Raw genomic sequence first — 17,741 nt, forward strand, 5'->3', positions numbered from 1 at the left:
AGGTCCGCCGTCACCGTGGAACCTTAAGGCTGGAGATGTGGCCCTGTAAAAGAATGGCACCATACTCTATATGTACTCTAAATATGTGTACGTGCACAAAAGGAGGAAAGCAGCTACTGTACTCCCTTAATCAAGCGTTTACTTCGTATTCACATAAGCGCGACTACAGACATCACATACCGTGGGCAATCTGCTGCGACCTCGAATCCACCATGGCCAGAGGGGGGCAGCTGCGGACAAATGGTCCGCCGTCACTGTGGAACCTTAAGGCTGGTGACGTGGCCCTGTAAAATAACGGCACCTTGCTCTTTAGTGACTATAAAAAGCCGTACGCGCACAAAAAGTCTAAAGAAGCTGCTGTACTCAAGCAGCCCTTTACTTCGTATACACGTAAGCACGACTACAGACATGCACCTACCGTAGCCAATGTGCTCCGATGTCGAATCAACACGGCAAGACGGGGGAGCTGCAGAAAGTCCACCGCCACTGTGGCACCTTACGGCTGGGGACGTGGCCCTGTAAAATAACGGCACCATGCTTTTTATCGTCTATAAAACGCCGTACCCGCCGAAAAAGAGGAAAGCAGCTGCTACACTCCCTTAAGCAAGCGTTTACTTCGTATTCATGTAACCGCGACTATAGACATGCACCTACCGTAGGCAATCTGCTGCGACCAGGAATCCTCCACGGCCATAGGGGGGCAGCTGCGGAGAAAAGGTCCGCCGTCACCGTGGAACCTTAAGGCTGGTGAAGTGGCCCTGTAAAAGAACGGCACCGTACTCTTTATGTACTATAAATCACTGTACGTGCACAAAAAAAGGAAAGCAGCTTCTGTGCTCTCTTAAGCAGACGTTTACTTCGTATTCACGTAAGCGCGACAATAGACATGCACCTACCTTAGGCGACCTGCTCCGACCTCAAATCCACCACGGTCAGAGGGGGCAGCTGCGGAAAAAAACATCCGCCGTCACCGTGGAACCTTAAGGCTGAGGACGTGGCCCTGTAAAAGAACGGCACCGTACACTTTATGTACTATAAAACGCCGTCGCGCATAAAAAGAGGAAAGCAGCTACTTTTCTCTCTTAAACAGGCATTTACTTCGTACTCATGTAAACGCGACAATAGACATGCACCTACCTTAGGCGACCTGCTCCGACCTCAAATCCGCCACGGCCAGAGTGGGAGGGGGAAGCTGCGGAGTAAACATCCACCTCCACCGTGGAACCTTACGGTTGGGGACGTGGCCCTGTAAAAGAACGGCACCGTGCTCTTTATGGACTATAAAACGCTGTACATGCACAAAAAGAGGAAAGCAGGTTCTGTACACCCTTAAGCAGACGTTTACTTCGTATTCATGTAAACGCGACTATAGACATGCACCTACCATAGGCAATCTGCTGCAACCTGGAATCCACCACGGCCAGAGGGGGCAGCTGCGGAGAAAAGGTCCGCCGTCACCGTGGAACCGTAAGGTTGGAGATGTGGCCCTGTAAAAGAATGGCACCATACTCTTTATGTACTCTAAAAGGGTGTACGTGCACAAAAGGAGGAAAGCAGCTACTGTACTCCCTTAATCAAGTGTATACTTCGTATTCACATAAGCGCGACTACAGACATCACATACCGTGGGCAATCTGCTGCGACCTCGAATCCACCATGGCGAGAGGGGGGCAGCTGCGGACAAATGGTCCGCCGTCACTGTGAAACCTTAAGGCTGGTGACGTGGCCCTGTAAATTAACGGCACCTTGCTCTTTAGTGACTATAAAACGCGGTACGCGCACAAAAAGTCTAAAGCAGCTGCTGTACTCAAGCAGCCCTTTACTTCGTATACACGTAAGCATGACTACACACATGCACCTACCGTAGCCAATCTGCTCCGATGTCGAATCTCCATGGCAAGACGGGGGAGCTGCGGAAAGTCCACCGCCACTGTGGAACCTTACGGCTGGTGACGTGGCCCTGTAAAAGAACGGCACCATGCATTTTATCGTCTATAAAACGCCGTACCCGCCGAAAAAGAGGAAAGCAGCTACTGTACTCCCTTAAGCAAGCGTTTACTTCGTATTCATGTAAACGCGACTATAGACATGCACCTACCGTAGGCAATCTGCTGCGACCAGGAATCCTCCACGGCCATAGGGGGGCAGCTGCGGAGAAAAGGTCCGCCGTCACCGTGGAACCTTAAGGCTGGTGAAGTGGCCCTGTAAAAGAACGGCACCGTACTCTTTATGTACTATAAATCACTGTACGTGCACAAAAAAAGGAAAGCAGCTTCTGTACTCTCTTAAGCAGACGTTTACTTCGTATTCACGTAAGCGCGACAATAGACATGCACCTACCATAGGCGACCTGCTCCGACCTCAAATCCACCACGGTCAGAGGGGGCAGCTGCGGAAAAAAACATCCGCTGTCACCATGGAACCTTAAGGCTGGGGACGTGGCCCTGTAAAAGAACGGCACCGTACTCTTTGTGTACTATAAAACGCCGTCGCGCATAAAAAGAGGAAAGCAGCTACTTTTCTCTCTTAAACAGGCGTTTACTTCGTACTCATGTAAACGCGACAATAGACATGCACCTACCTTAGACGACCTGCTCCGACCTCAAATCCGCCACGGCCAGAGCGGGAGGGGGAAGCTGCGGAGTAAAAATCCACCTCCACCGTGGAACCTTACGGCTGGGGACGTGGCCCTGCAAAAGAACGGCACCGTGCTCTTTATGGACTATAAAACGCTGTACATGCACAAAAAGAGGAAAGCAGGTTCTGTACACCCGTAACAAGACGTTTACTTCGTATTCATGTAAACGCGACTATAGACATGCACCTACCGTAGGCAACCTGCCGCGACCTGGAATCCACTACGGCCAGAGGGGGGCAGCTGCGTAGAAAAGGTCCGCCGTCACCGTGGAACCTTAATGCTGGAGATGTGGCCCTGTAAAAGAATGGCACCATACTCTTTATGTACTATAAAAGGCTGTACGTGCACAAAAAGAGGAAAGCAGGTTCTGTACACCCTTAAGCAGACGTTTACTTCGTATTCTTGTAAACGCGACTATAGACATGCACCTACCGTAGGCAATCTGCTGCGACCTGGAATCCACCACGGCCAGAGGGGGCAGCTGCGGAGAAAAGGTCCGCCGTCACTGTGGAACCTTAAGGCTGGAGATGTGGCCCTGTAAAAGAATGGCACCATACTCTTTATGTACTATAAAAGGCTGTACGTGCACAAAAGGAGGAAAGCAGCTACTGTACTCCCTTAATCAAGCGTTTACTTCGTATTCACATAAGCGCGACTACAGACATCACATACCGTGGGCAATCTGCTGCGACCTCGAATCCACCATGGCCAGAGGGGGGCAGCTGCGGACAAATGGTCCGCCGTCACTGTGGAACCTTAAGGCTGGTGACGTGGCCCTGTAAAATAACGGCACCTTGCTCTTTAGTGACTATAAAACGCCGTACGCGCACAAAAAGGCTAAAGCAGCTGCTGTACTCAAGCAGCCCTTTACTTCGTATACACGTAAGCACGACTACACACATGCACCTACCGTAGCCAATCTGCTCCGATGTCGAATCACCACGGCAAGACGGGGGAGCTGCGGAGAGAAAGTCCACCGCCACTGTGGAACCTTACGGCTGGGGACGTGGCCCTGTAAAAGAACGGCACCATGCTTTTTATCGTCTATAAAACGCCGTACCCGCCGAAAAAGAGGAAAGCAGCTACTGTACTCCCTTAAGCAAGCGTTAACTTCGTATTCATGTAAACGCGACTATACACATGAACCTACCATAGGCAATCTGCTGCGACCAGGAATCCTCCACGGCCATAGGGGGGCAGCTTCGGAGAAAAGGTCCGCCGTCACCGTGGAACCTTAAGGCTGGAGATGTGGCCCTGTAAAAGAACGGCACCATACTCTTTATGTACTATGAAAGGCTGTACGTGCACAAAAGGAGGAAAGCAGCTGCTGTACTCCCTTAATCAAGCGTTTACTTCGTATTCACATAAGCGCGACTACAGACATGCACATACCGTAGGCAATATGCTGCGACCTCGAATCCACCATGGCCAGAGGGGGGCAGCTGCAGACAAAAGGTCCGCCGTCACCGTGGAACCTTAAGGCTGGTGAAGTGGCCCTGTAAAAGAACGGCACCGTACTCTTTATGTACTATAAATCACTGTACGTGCACAAAAAGAGGAAAGCAGCTTCGGTACTCTCTTAAGCAGACGTTTACTTCCTATTCACGTAAGCGCGACAATAGACATGCACCTACCTTAGGCGACCCGCTCCGACCTCAAATCCACCACGGTCAGAGGGGGCAGCTGCGGAAAAAAACATTCGCCGTCACCGTGGAACCTTAAGGCTGGGGACGTGGCCCTGTAAAAGAACGGCACCGTGCTCTTTATGGACTATAAAACGCTGTACATGCACAAAAAGAGGAAAGCAGGTTCTGTACACCCTTAAGCAGACGTTTACTTCGTATTCATGTAAACGCGACTATAGACATGCACCTACCGTAGGCAATCTGTTCCGACCTCGAATCCAACACGGTCAGAGGGTTAGCTGCGGATAACTCCACCGTCACCGTGGAACCCTAAGGCTGGAGACACGGCCCTGTAAATGAACGGCACCGTACTCTTTATGTACTATAAAACGCTGTACGTGCACAAAAAGAGGAGAGCAGCTACTTTACTCCCTTAAACAGGCATTTGCTTCGCATTCATGTAAACGCGACTGTAGACATGCACCTACCTTAGGCGACCTGCTCCGACCTCAAAACCACCACGGCCAGAGTGGGAGGGGGAAGCTGCGGAATAAAAATCCACCGCCACAGAACCTTACGACTGGGGACATATCCCTGTAAAAGAACGGCACCGAGCTCTTTACGTGCTATAAAACGCCGTACGCGCACAAAAAGAAGAAAGCAGCTTCTTTACTTCCTTAAGCAGGTGCTACCTCCACCTAATACTGCCAGAGGGAAAAATACTGTGTTCAGACTTGCTTTGGTGTGGAATGGATTCAAATAAGGACCCTCCTGGCACTCGGAGAGTAATAGCGCCAGTCACTCAATCTCGCCGTGAACCTCCTTGCTTATACCCTCTCTCCCTACTTTACTCCTCCCTCTGCGTGTGTGATTGGCAGAGATGCGTGTACGTTATGCATCGCACAGCTAGTGGCCTGTTTGAGATTTACCACCGGAAAAGGAGCAACGCTTCCAGCGCACGCGCGAAACAGTCGCGTCCATTGCGGCAGCGATTTGCTCTGTGATTACCGATGGCTGGAATATAGTTGTACATTCATAAATTATCACAATTGCGGCGCTAAATAGTAAGGAAAGTTTGCGTCTTTTTAATACGTCGAGGAGATATGGTCCTCATGGAGGGGGGGGGCGGCTCATAAGCAGGTATGGTAATGTTCTAGGAGAAACCCCGCCGAAAAAGGTGAACATCGCTACTTTCTCAGTATCACTATAATCAGCGTAACTACATCCACAGAACAAAAGCCATGTGTCCCTCTAAATAATGTCGTCCTGCAGCAGCTGTGGACACCTTACCGCAGAAAAATTCCTGATTTCAACCGCCAACATAACTTTCTGCCGCCTTCTGCTACGCCTGCCTTCTCTTGGAATTCATTCTTTTACCACAACGGGCCATCGGTTATCTTCTCTTCGCATTGCATGCCCCGCCCATTCCTTCTTGATTTCGACTAGGATGAAAATAACTGGACTAAGTTCTCTCACTCACTCTACCCTATTTCTGCCTCTTAACGTTATACGAATCACACTTCTTGTCATAGCATGCTGTGCTGCCGTTACTTCAAATCTTTTCGTAAGTTTCCACCCCGGATGCGCGTACTGGCAGCGTCCTTCATCAACTCTCTTACTGGCAAGATACAACTGCTATATACTATCATCTAATAACCCGGGAGCACCTGCCAAATACAGTCCGCACCATTCTTATTCTCCTATCCCAAAATAGGATTCATGAAACCCAGTAACTGGTAGCCTGAGAGTGACCACTATACTCTCTTAGAAAAAAGGTAGTAGTACTTACTAACTTTGGGTAGTAACTGGTTGTCACATATGTTTCTACCCTGTTAGTAACTCCAGTTAGTAACTGGAAGGTTACTTATAGCTACTTACCCATTGAGTTAGTAACGGCTGCTACCCCCATTTAGTAACGGGAAGCTAGTAGTGTTTACTAAGAGAATGAATAGAAATTTTCGCATGTGTTTCTTATTTTCTGCACTCTGCAAAAAAAGCTATACTCATTTTGACTAAATCTCGAAACAAATCAGAGCTGTCAGAGCGTGCTCACCGTAAATCACACACTTGGGTTTAGGCTCCTTGCGCACGTGTATAAATTATGCGAGGTAATGGCACCAACTTTACCGGGCACAAACAGATGTTCAGAATGCAACAAAAGCACAAACAAAAAGATCCGCCCACAACCACTGCGCTTGCACAGGTACATCTTTCTCAGTTTTATATAAAACGTAAATCTGACTCTCAGTTACGGGCTAATGGCTCTAACCCGTTGAGCTAAAAAACCAGCGTTAATTATGAAGTTGACATCGTAGAAGCAGCTTAGTCTAATAAACCTAACGCCCCTGCAGAATTGTTTAATTAAAAAACCAACTTATTCGCACGATAGCTGCGTCAGTTATATTCTCTCAGTTTTTTTATGGCTAAAGGAGCGGTTATTCACTGGGTAGTAACTAGCGATCAGACTTAAGAAAGTAGCAAGGGCTACTTTTAGTAACTATACCTTGAAGAGGGTAGTAAATAGTAAAACGCAGTCCGAGTTAGCAACAGCTACACTTACTACCTCTTTACTACCCTTTTACTAACTTCTTTTTAAAGTTCTGTGCCTAAGTAGTAACAGGCAGTGAAAAGTATGTGAAAGTTAGAGTCGGTTCGAAAGGACATACCGTCGCAGAAGGCCGTGCAAGCGCTTTTGCGCTTCTTACAATCTACCGGCCTGTGTGACAGACTAACTGGAACGCCTTGTGTGTGTGTGTCTCCATGAGTGCACGTACCTTTTTTTGCGTTTTTCTAACCCCTATCCCCCATCCCCAGTGTAGGGTAGCAAACCGAAGACTCACATCGGGCTAACCTCCCTACGTTTCCTTTTCATTCTCTCTCTCTCTCTCTCTAGTAACGGAGCAGTTACTAACATTTTGCTTGCAGTTGCTAACTATTTACTAACTGTTTTAAAAGTGTGAGAGGTGTTAACGTGATGTCACGGGTGCCATTTTACTGTCCATCGGGTAACTTCATAAGTGCAGGCCGTACACGACAGTACAAAATGCCTCATTACATATCTAACTGCAATTTTCATTAGCTAGCGCTATAGCTGTGTCAAAAGAGGCGCGAGTCAGGGCAAAAACTTGAACATCTGTTTGATCTGCTTATATCTCGATTGCACCATGCATAGAAGCTTCGCGTGACAAACGCGCAAGCCATTCTGCACTGAATCGTGGTGCCTTACAAAAAAAATCAGAAAATAAACGCCCTTGTACTACGCTGTTGTCAAGACGTCACACAGCACACTGGCACCTTTTCCGTTTTGCCTCCATCGGAACACGGACGCCGCGGCCGGCTTTGAACCTTGGATCTTGGGCATTGTATACGTGAGCAAGTGGTACACCTGCACCTTTTTTCGTGTTGATTACACATGGGCTAAAGACCAGGCCATATAGAATCACTGAGCGCTACGGACACAGAAATGCAGTGTGCACAATTTGCGCGCAGTGGTTTCACGAGTTGAGAAACGTGGCTCACTGAGCCTGACGCGTATTTTTTTTAAATTTCTTACACTAAGTAAGCCCTCTCACGCATTTACATTGTTTTTCATCGAATCAGTCACTCAAAACCTGCTTCAAACACCGCATTTTCCTTTGCTCTCATTGTCCCTACATTTTTTCTTTTAAAGTGAAAGCTTTACCTCGCCGCAAGATGAGCAGTTTCGCGTGATTCCTGGACAGCCGTGCTGCGAATGCGCGAAGAGCAATGACGACCCACGGCGCATTTCTCTCTCTCGCTCCCTAGTCGCAACTGCGCATGTGCCACTAGTAATACCGAGAAACAGCTGTTCCGCCGCTGCGCAGCGCCGCGGCTTTCCTCAAAGTGCAACTTTCAATTTTCAGCTTTCTCGTTCTTCTTTCCCTCCCTACTTTATCCCTTCCTTTGCGGCGCGGTTCGGGTGTCCATCGAGATATGTGATACGGTTAATGTGCTTTGCGCGCTCGCCGCGCCATCTTGCATGACGACACACCGCGTGTCTCGCCGGCACCGCCGTTTGGTATGACGTCACACCGCATTCCTCGTCTTTACGCTCGCTTCTTCTCGCTTCGACATCCGCGTCGCATGCTTAATAACATATCGGAGGATAGAAAAGGAGAGCTCGCGTGCGCCGCAGCCACAGTTGTGTCGCCTTTAATGCGACAACATAGCTACACCACCCGACTAACCTGCACTTGCAACCAAGATTAACCAACGCTAACCATGCTATGCCTTACATATCACTATGTTTATCCCGGCATAGCCGAGCTAAGCCACTGAGCCGCAGCGTTCATTGCGCGACCAACCTTTCGCGATCAACCACTTATTTAACCGCCACCTGCCAACGTAGGCGCGTTGCCTATCCAGGCTGCGGAACGCAGTCAACCTTACAGGCCAAGCCGCGTCTACTTTCCCGATACACAGCAGGTTTCGCTCTCTAACTAGATTCAGCCGTAGTTGAACCGCAGCTAAAATTATCATTAAGAATATTATGTTTTTGTGTTTATTTCTCATTTCTTGTAATTTTTCACTTGCCTATTTTGTTTTATTTTTCGTACTAGCTAAGCCATCTCACGCATTTATATCGTTTTTCATCGAATCGGTCACAAAAACCTGCTTCAAACAAATCTTTTATTTTCATTAATTTCATTAACTAATAATTCATCAACCAAACTCTTACCATTTCTAGATCTGCGCACGCACTATCTAACTCGATCAAACTTTTGCACACGAATCTCCACATAACGACATACTTGTGCGGACAAAATTGGCGGCCACTTTTTGCTGACGCGACATAACAATATATTGCTTTCGCATTAATAAGGGTAATGACAACGCCCTGCGCTGAGGCGGTTACCATACGCGAGCAGACAGCGCTGCTTGCTCCTTTCACATGACTTGCATATGCCGCAGCAGCCAATGCAAATGGCACCCGAAACGGTGGCTTAATGATTCGGGCACTCGGCCGAAGTGTCCAGTAACCTGCACCCAGTTCTTTGAGCACAGTGTGTGCACTGCATCGCCTGACATTCCGAAAAGTTCAGCATTACTGTGGCGACGGCCATCGCCGCGGTATCCGCCCCGGGCTCGAGGCCTGTGAAAGGCCGATGAGCGAACTCTAAGGCGTATGCAAACACATACTTTGTTGCGCCCAACAACTGCAAAATATTTTGATCCGAAAGTGGGCGGGCGACGCACTGTAGTCGGTGGCGTCCACCTATTACCCCGCCGCGGTGGCTTAGTGATTAGGCGCTCTGCTACTGATCTGGAGTTCCTGGGTTCAAACCCGACAGCGGAGGCTGCGTTTCGATAGAGGCGAAACGCCAAGGAGCCCGTCTGCTGTGCGATGTCAGTGCACGTTAAAGATACCAAGGTCGTCGAAATTATTCCGGAGCCATCTACTGAGGCCCCACTTTCTTCCTTTCTTCTCTCACTACCGCCTTACTCTCTTCCCTTACGGCGCGGTTAAGGTGTCAGCCATTATGTGAGACTTATGCTGCGCCATTTCCTTTCCCCAAAAACCAATTTTTTTCATTGTGGCGTCCACCTACAAATTGAGGAAGTTATGCGCCTCTTTTTTCTAAAGTATGTACTGCAAAATCCACGAACGCTATGACCTTGCAATGTCGTTCCGTGGACACCCTGGCAGCGCTGCAACACGCTGTCGCACTCCACTCTTAAAGGCGAAGCTTAAGCGTCCCTCCAATTTGTTCGCGTTCCGTCTCCATCGAAAAGCGGCCGCCACGCCCGAGTTCAAACTCGGAACTCGGGCTAAGTGCCGGAGCCCCCTAGCCACGACGGCCATCAGGCGCCAGCAAACACTTCGGAACGGTAACGAAACGCTTCTGGCGTGGTCAGTCGTTCTCGATAGCCACCGTGAAAAGCCACCGCGCAGCAACGCAAGTATGGTTTGCGCTAACATATTCATCATCATCTCACAATTCGTCACGTGCATTAAATGGCTGTGCTTTTGCCAACGCTTTTCGCGACCTCGCTCTTGACAGGCCTCACCTGGTGTGCTTGATGCGACCGGATATAAAATGAACATAAAATAAATTCAGGCGCCAACACGGCGAGGACTTCAGTTGAAGCGACGTAGGCGTCATAGGCCGCCGTTGCTGCCACGTGAGTGCTTACTAATAAAGTAGCGCAACCAGTGCATAGAGGCTGGTAGTGACACTACCTGCTGTGTATACGTGGCAACGAAACACGGAAAAGTACGCACCCATAACAGAATAGGAGTTAAAGAAATTAAAAGAAGAGGTATCGTGGTAGAGGTCACCAGAAAAATTTCGACCACAGGGGGACCTTAAACATGCACTGAAATCGGACAAGTGCCCGTACTTGCACACTCGGACCATCACACGATACACAGAGGGCGCTGCCCTACAGGCCCCAGTAAGGTAAAACCCCTCAATAAACTATCTTATAAACTAGTTTATTGAGCGGCTTTAGAGTAAGGTGCCTCGGCGTAGCGCGCAGCTGGCATCGAGACACCCTAGACCTGAGTAGGGTAGAGCCGAATACGGAGGTCCTTCAGCAAACTACAGCTCTGTCAGGACGCGTACACCTAAAGAGCGATGTGCGCCTCAAAAACGCATTTCTAAGAAAATGAATGGTCTGCTAGGTTTTTGTGACGCTTCTTAGAAGGATCTTTTGACGTGTTGCGCGCTGCTCAGGCGGCGACAATGAATTTACTACGCTGGATGGATCGATCGACTCCATCACGGCACTTGCATGTCTTCTCAGGCAGAAATGCGGCACACTCTGTGCGTACATGGTGCAGCGCGGTCCTAAAAGCAGGATCAAAGCACCGAACACGTACCAATCAAAAGCCGCCACTTACCAGCGAGCAACGCAACGAACCAAGTCCGCGACAGACGCTCGTAGAGGCACGGCTACTGCAACGTGTTCTGCGACGATGTGACCTTTCGTCTTTTTAGATGGCTACTGCAACGCGTACTGCAATACAGACTGCAGGAAGAAAGAAGCCAACGTGGCCTTGTTCTCTTTGTTTTCCCAGCTTTCGCTCTTTCCCAAGCATCGCTCGCATGCCGGAATCTACGAGCGAACAGCCAATATGGCGCGCACACGAACACAGCACGTGACCTCACGACACCGACTGATCCTATCAGACGACAATGCGCTGCGTGTTCCCTCCCCGCCCTCTCTCGGTTGCTGCCTCTGAGAACATAAATTGAATTAAGTGCTTTCACCTGAATATAAGATCAGTGTGCAATAAACAAGATTTTCTTAATATTCTACTAGAAAAATTTAACTTCGATTTTGAGGTAATAATGCTTACAGAAACTTGGCTTCATTCAGAGTGTGATAATATCACTGATGACAGGTACAATACATTTTGTCTGAATCGAACTCGGAAAGGTGGTGGCGGTCTGTTGTTGCACGTAAAAAAATGTATCGAGTGTGATGTGCTTGATCAGTTTTCTATTGTTTCCGATGATGTAGAGTGCCTTACTGCAATAAGTTCAAGGTATCTTATAGTTGTCATGTATCATCCTCCTAATGGAGTAGTTGACTCTTTTCTTCCTCACCTTGAAGACATCCTTAACTATGCAAGCAATAACAACCTCAACTTGTTTTTGGGTGGTGATTTCAATATTGATCTGATGACTAAATCCAACACTCGGCAGTGCTTACAAACCTTACTCCTATCACACTCCTGTCACAATGTGATCAAAGACGCTACACGCATAACAACAACGTCGTGTACCTTATTGGATGTCTTTGTCACAAACATACCTGAACACGAAGTTTTTGGTGGCGTTATCACGTCCGGCATAAGTGACCACTTGCCTATTTTCTTACTCGCTAAAAATGCGCTAAGGAAACATGCGGACGGAGCCAATGTAATTAAAGCATTTCAAGAAATTAATGAAAAAACTTTGAACACATTTCGCACAAACCTTTCTGCGGTAAACTGGGAACCAGTGTATAGCTCCCCGAGCGCCGATGGTGCTTATGAACTATTTTTGAGATTGTTTATTGATGCATACTCAAGTTCATTTCCAATGAAAACATGCAAAAAAAGAAGAAAAATTCGAAAACCTTGGATCGATAACGATTGTTTGAAACTAATAAGAAAAAAAGAAAGGCTATTTACTAGGTTCTTAAACACTCGCAATCTGAAAGACTGGGAAATTTTTAAAAGGCATAGAAACAAAACTAATGCTAAGCTGCGAAAGGCAAAACAGGTTTATTTATGTAACTACTTTGAAGTTGGTAAAGCCCCAAAAGCTGAACATATATGGAAAAAAATTAATGTGCTGCTAAATAGAGTTCCCGTAAAGGAAAATATTAATGAAATCATATTAAACAATAAAGTCATTAAGGGAGCGATGCTAGCAGAGGAATTTAATACCTTTTTTTGTAAACTTGGTCACCAGCACACATTCCTCGGAGGCAATAAATGGAATGATTAGAAATCCACAAAGTCTTTACATTGACCCTACAAGCGAGACTGAGGTCTGTGCTGTGTACCATTCACTGAAAAACAGCTTTGCTTGTGATATTAATATCCAGATCAAACCAGTAAAATATGCACTAGACCTCATTTTGTCGCCGCTCACATACTTGTACAATATTTGCCTCTCAACAGGCACTTTCCCCAGGAAGATGCAAATCGCTAAGGTAGTCGCTATATTTAAAAAAGGGGACAAAAATAATCTGACAAACTATCGGCCAATTTCCATCCTGCCAGTCTTCTCGAAAGGTCTAGAAAAACTCATCCACATACGAATTCCCAAGTTTGCAACTAAACATAATTTAATTAATCCCACTCAGTTTGGCTTTAGAAAAGGAATGTCCACAGAATATGCTCTTTTGGCTCAAAAAGAAATAATTTTGAAAGCAATCGAAGAAAAATATGTAATTGCAGGTGTATATATAGACTTTTCGAAGGCATTCGATAGCATAAACCATGTTACTTTGTTAAAAAAACTGGAAGTATATGGAATACGTGGAATACCTCTCGACCTCTTAAAGTCTTACCTCGAAAACAGAATGCAGTGCGTTTCCATACAGAAAATTCTATCCACTTGCCAGCCAATAAAAGCAGGTGTCCCCCAAGGCAGCATACTTGGTCCCCTATTATTTAACTCGTACATAAATGATATTACGTGCATTAGTAGCAACGCAGAATACGTAACATATGCAGACGACACGACAATATTTTTTCGCAGTCGTTCCTATCATTCTCTTCAATTCGAAATAAACAACACTCTGGAAAAACTGACCACCTGGAGCGAAATAATCTCTTTACAGATTAATGCTAATAAAACAAAGGCAATTATTTTCACTACCAGACAAGCAGCCAGCGCTCCAGAGATGACGTTCACTTTAGGCGACGCAGATGTAGAAATCGTAGATTCTGTCAAATGTCTTGGTGTCCACTTTCACAAAAATATGTCCTGGCACACGCACGTTGACCACGTTACCACACAGATAGCAAAAGCTGCTGGGGTCATAACTAAATATAAATCGTACTTACCGACGGCCGTTAAATTACACATTAACAATTCACTTTTCCTTTCACATGTTAACTACTGTCTCTTATTGTGGGGTAAAACAACACTTGGTAATTTAAATCGCATACATGTCCTACAGAAAAGAGCGATCCGCAGCATAGCAAATGTTCATTATCGTGAACATACATCCAAACTTTTCACTAAATTTGACATTCTTTCCATCCATCATATGTACTCATTCTACCTTGCAAAGCGATATAAGCATGACTCGCTTGAAATTCTCCGTACACTTGCTACCTTGACCCCTCAAACACGACACTACAATACACGCACTAATCTAATTTGGAAAATTCCTTACTCACGCTTAAGACTGTCTGAACAAATGCTCCGTCATGCCCTACCGACCCTACTAAACCACCTTCATTGTCAAGGAATTAACATAAGCACCATTACCAACAATATGCTTAAGTCCTTTGTAACGCGACAGTGAGCGTGTATGAAATTGTTTTATGTATTTTAGAAATTCTCTTGTAGAATTGGTGCGCTACCGTGGCTCCCTTCCTTGTACATACTGAACTTTATTTGTGGCTCAAAAATGAGTATATTATTTTTGTATTGCATATTACACGTACTGACTTTTAAACTTTCTAATTATAAAGATGTATGTTTCTTAATCTTCCACTGTATATGCCTTGTAAATAGGGGGCTCGGAGCTCGTCAAGTGGAAACTTCCACTTTTTCTTCGAGCCCTCCTCGTCCTCCGCTAATCTTTTTGTGAGGAAGAAATAAAATTATTGATTGATTGATAAAGCAAAGAAAGAATAAAGGAACCATCAGCAAAAAAAATGAATATTTCTTTTGGGGGAAATGAAATGGCATCGTATCTGTCTCATATATCGTTGGACACCTGAACCGCGCCATCAGGGAGAGAATAAGGGAGGGAGTAAAAGAAGAAAAGAAGAAGGAGGTGCCGTAGTGAAGGGCTCCGGAATAATTTCGACTGTCTGGTGACTTTAACGAGTATTGATATCGCACAGCACAGAGGTGATTTAGCGTTTCGCCTCCATCGAAACACAGCCGCCCCGGTCGGTAAACCATCAGCAGCAGCAGCAGCAGCCTGTCTACGCCCATTGTAGGACAAAGGCCTTTCCTTATGAGCCTGAAGTCTATTGGCTGACAGGCGAATTTATTAGTACTTGGACAACTGTCTCAAATTAACCCTGTCCTTTGCCAGCCGCAGCCACTTTCTTTTGCAAAATTTAATGCGCCACAACTCTCTCCGGCGTTCCATGACCTCGGCGCGACCACGTCACATCAAGCTCCCACCAATCTGCCCAAACATGCTAGAAGTTTTGCCCGTTGCCCCAAAATATCTTCAAAATCGTTCCCGGAAAGTTGCCAGCTTTCAACCAACGTCCATATTTCGATGATCGGACAGTTTTTCAGCACGGAGCGATCCTTTGAAAATACCAGGCGGCAGCCGACGCGGCTTCCGCCGCGCCCCATCCTATGGAGGCAATGGAAGTCGCCGAAGACGGCGTTGCGTTGGTCACGATTCTGGCCTCACCACAAGCCTTGCCAGCTCCCGTATTGCAAGCTACCCAACATGTCTCCCCTTCAAGACGTAGAAGAAGAGCCCATCCCATTCACCACGGTTATGTACGGCCGTAGAACCCACAAGTTTCTCTAACCACCCCGCCATCGACACACGATCATCTCAGTTGGCTTTCACTTTCCTCCCTCACTCGCATCTGCATCGGTGAGTCATATCTTCGACCTTATCAGGTCCACCTCCCACCTCACTGACCACGCACACGCTAAAATTAGTCCATAACCGACAGGACAAAAGATTTCTAATTATTCGGACAATAACGACACTGCGAAACGCCTACTCGGCGTATCATCAGTCCCCGGCGTCTCAGCGCTCTTCGACGTCTCATCGGGCCCGGCGTTTCGTCGGAAACCGGCTTCTTATCGGAAACTGGCGTTTCATCGCTAACTCTTCTTCTCACCACCAAATCCCGTACGAACTAAGCCCCGCTAAAGCAGCCTGAGGAATATTCCGGATTGACCGCACCGGGCTCTGTCCCCAACTCTGCCGGCATCTCTTCCCGCACCCACATCATCATCGGGGCACAGATAATCGGATGCACGAGCACCGTCTCGACTTCTTTTGAGGGCCGCACCGTCCCACGAATAATCTACTTCCAACAAATAGCGTACCGCTGTTATCCACACCGTCCTCGGGCATTTTTCTGCCTTCTGTATGGGCACAGGAAGGTTCAGTGCCCTTCCACCCAAGCACACTGCCTTACCTGAAAAACCACCACCTTTCTCCACGCGAACGCTGCCCATCATTGTGCGCCCTGGTGCCTGCACTGTCATAAGGACCATGTTAATTACCATCGCCGGCGCCTGCCCGGTCCGCAAGCAGCAGGACCAGGTTCGAGCGCAACCCTCTACAAAGACCTTGGCACAGGACCTGTTAAAACGCCTACCATCAAGGCTGTTTCAGCGAACGTGTTATACACACACGTCCGCCCGCCCAACTTTCTGCCGCCGCCTGCTACACTTGCTTTCTCTTGCAATTGGATGTAATTTTCTAAGAGATGTAGGGAAGGTTGTAGCCTTCCCACCTAGAAGACAGCCAGGAGTCCCTGGACCTTATCGGCGGCTTCGGCCAGTCGGACGGTCTTCCGTTGAACCTCTGGATCGCAGCTGGGGTGTAAGGCATCGCATCGTTCTAAAGACTTTATGCTTCTTCCCTCTCTTATGAACGGACAAGTGGAGCAGACTGCACTCTCAATATTGAACAATCACCCACATAACCAAGCCAATATTACTTGGTTCCCCACCCACATTGTCGAAACGGGAGAGAATGCCGCTGCTCACAGGCATGCCCAGGCGCTTATCCGTGTCTCTCCCGCGTCTTATGACACCGCGGAACAAGATCCTCAACCAGTGACCACAGGTTGGCGAGGGGCACACACCCTCTGCCGCACTTATACCTAAGCAAGGCTGAGGAACACACACAGAGACACCTTCAAACGAATACCCGTCAAACTAAACATATGGTATCCCACACACTATGATTCGCAATGCCCACACTGTGCAGAAAGTGCCTCGGCTTGTCACATGGTGTGGGCTTGGCAACTAAATCCCGCTACCGACCACTATACCGAACCTAGACCCGTGGAAATAGGAGGCCATTCTTCTCAGCGGATATCCTGATCATCACCAGCGTGGACTGGCACGCAGGGCCCTCGACGCAGCGCCAGCCAGTGGACTGCCGGAGTAGGGTGCCCATTACTTGCAATAAAAGTTTTCCTCATCCTCCCTCAGAGGGAGGCCGAAGGCATTTTCAGAGGATGTGATTGAGATGAGAAATGAACATTGGTTTTTGGGGAAAGGAAACGGCGCAGTATCTGTCTGACATGTCGGCTGGCACTTGAACCGCGCTGTAAAGGAATGGATAAAGGAGAGAGTGAAAGAAGGAAGGAAGAAAGAGGCGCCGTAGTGAAGTTGGTTTTAATTGTTGGTTGGTTGAAAGGAAATGGCGCAGTATCTGTCTCATATATCTATGGACCCCTCAGCAGTAATTTCGACTACCTGTAAAACAGTCATTTCCTTTCCTTAAAACCAAATTTATTTCACTTTCCTTCCCTTACGGCGCGATACGGTTGTCCACCGAGATATGTGAGACAGGCTTATTTCGTTTCTTTAAAACCAAATTTCATTTCATTTCGCACCTTTGAGCGAACCATGGTGAGCCTTTGTGCATTCCTGGAGCAAACGGGCTTCACGTCTCCCTTGGACGATTAACTGGACGCCCCACTCCAGTTGTAGTCAACATAGTGCTGTGCGCGTGTGTTTCATTTCCTCTAAAATGAACTAATCACGCGCACAACCTGGACACACTTCTTATTGTGTAAATAGTTTGTGTATATTACTTCTCCCCCTATCCTCTCTTCC

General features: G+C 47.4%; 1 long non-coding RNA gene across 1 annotated transcript in view; it reads right to left on the minus strand.

Annotated features, from left to right (window-relative positions):
* Positions 1–4,767: 4,767 nt before the first annotated feature.
* LOC144097784 (uncharacterized) overlaps positions 4,768–17,741 on the minus strand; it is a 37,264-nt gene continuing 24,290 nt past the window's right edge. Inside the window, exon 3 of the long non-coding RNA XR_013307097.1 lies at positions 4,768–4,857. This is a non-coding gene — a long non-coding RNA (uncharacterized LOC144097784). The remainder of the gene's footprint in view (positions 4,858–17,741) is intronic.

This window comes from Amblyomma americanum, chromosome 1 (assembly GCF_052857255.1).
Source record: "Amblyomma americanum isolate KBUSLIRL-KWMA chromosome 1, ASM5285725v1, whole genome shotgun sequence".
In the NCBI taxonomy this organism is placed as follows: Eukaryota; Metazoa; Arthropoda; class Arachnida; order Ixodida; family Ixodidae; genus Amblyomma; species Amblyomma americanum.